Here is a 2,036-nt window from a genome sequence, read left to right as displayed (position 1 = left end):
CTTTGTAATTACATGTATACTGCCTTGATTCTTTGGAAGTACACCAATAATCATCTAATCACATGGAAATAGTCACCTCATGTTATTTCGTTAACATTGTCGTCTGCACATGATTAAGAGTTTACTATCCCTCTTGAAAATCTGCCTTGGTTTCTGGAAACCTTAACTTTATTTTCACACATATGCATAGCTTATTTCGACCTAGAAGGTTGATAGCACAGAACTAGAATAGAAAATGTTCACTCTGTTGAAGAGGTGTACCTTGTGCCCTTGGATATTTGCCACCCTCTCTCCCTACCTACACTCTTATGCTGGCAAAATATAGTATCCTTATAAAAGTTTATAAAATACCTTTGGTATGCTTTATTTGATCTATTCATTGGTTCAGCATGAACATATTGTATGTACAGTCAGTGTTTCCCAACAAACCAGGGAAAGAATACAAAACAATAGCTTGGAATATGTGTGTGGAATAGCTATATAGTTTTGACGCAATTGCAGTTCAACATGTACTATACACATCACCAAAAAACACTGGTGTTATCTATACACAAGTACTTAGTAGGGGTACAAATGACTGAGAGACTTTCATTAAGCCAAGGTCATAAAATAACTACAACTGCAAAGTAGAAAGTTTTAATTGATGTGGTAGAAAGTATTGACATGTATATGTACATCTAGTTTACATCAGGAAAGGAAGAGCAAATTTCCATAAATCTTACTACGACAGATTCATGTATATGTAAGTAAAAGTGCAATGTTTGTATTTTGTGAAATGGACTATTTGTCAATCAGCGTTCCCTTTGCCTTCTTCCTCTCATGTTCAGTTGCCTGGAAAATAAGAAAGACAATGTCAATGTTTAGTAAGAACTAAAAATAACTTAACATTCTACAAGCAAAATGACCAAATGCATCATCATACAACAATTTACTACTAAAAAAAATCTATACTTCTAACCAAAATCAGTAGAAAATATGGGACATATTATGTTCCACTGTGCATTATATCTGTACTTACCATCTCCTGCAGTTTTCTCTTCACCATACCCTTTCTCTCCAACTGTTTCTCAATCACACGAGCATTGGAGGCATAGGAGTCTGCAACTTCCCTCTGAAAAATAGTGGTTGATAACACTGGTTGATAAATACAGATACAAAAAAAACAACATTTGGATCAGCCATCATGCTTTGTTACTATCAACCATCTAGATCAGACCGTTACATAGCAAAGTGTAGTGTAGTTCTGATGATACAAGTTCAACACAAGTGGGTTCCTATCTCCATTTCAAACTGTAGTCTCCAAGGGTAGAGTCTAAACATGTTTCAATCACTTTGCCAGGCAAATACTATAGTCCACCCCCCAACACCATGGTATACATTTACCATATTTATTTCCCCTAGTAGTCCTACTGCATAATACAGATTTACTTACAGCTTCGATCTCTTCCTCTTCTTCATCCACTGTGGACACTGTGACTGAGCTGAATTTGCCCATGTCTTTCGTGCGTTTTGTCATCATCACCTGTAGAAAGCACCAAAATATCATTTAGCAGTCATACACAAACATTACCAGTGTTAACAGTTGTGTTTCACTGTATTTTTATTGCATTTTTGTATAAAAGTATATAACAGTCAGACTGCCCCTAACCTTCTTGGGTTTGGCTTCAGCGGCCACTTGTTGGTAGATGTCTGCCTTCCTCACACCTTTCCCCTCCTTCACCACAGCCCCGCTCACCACAAACGTCACAGTGCCACCCTTCTCCTCATGTCTGTAGTACAACCTCAGGCCACATCTGGGGAAACATGGTAGAAAAAATCTGTTATAGAAACTTAATATAACATAACCTTGAACACTACAACTTCAATTCCAAAAGCTTAAAAAATAACTTTCTTAAGACTAGAATTCAAATGATGCTGTTAGTATTAATGCAGATTGCTTCAGTACGTCACAAAATATCACTTATCAAAGGTATATGTATGATAACAGTATCCTTTAACTGTAAGCAACTGCTACTGATACCTTTGCTGATAGCTAA

The 2,036-nt window shown here is 36.5% G+C and overlaps 1 protein-coding gene across 2 annotated transcripts in view; it reads left to right on the top strand.

Annotated features, from left to right (window-relative positions):
• Positions 1–2,036, top strand: part of LOC109466082 (cyclin-dependent kinase 9-like) — an 11,104-nt gene that overhangs the window by 588 nt on the left and 8,480 nt on the right. The gene's annotated exons all lie outside the window — the stretch shown is intronic.

The sequence above is a fragment of the Branchiostoma belcheri genome, unplaced genomic scaffold (assembly GCF_001625305.1).
Source record: "Branchiostoma belcheri isolate BF01 breed outbred unplaced genomic scaffold, Haploidv18h27 scaffold16, whole genome shotgun sequence".
NCBI lineage: Eukaryota > Metazoa > Chordata > Leptocardii > Amphioxiformes > Branchiostomatidae > Branchiostoma > Branchiostoma belcheri.
Note: the sequence above shows the minus strand (reverse complement) of the source record. Positions and strands in the feature narration are given on the sequence as shown.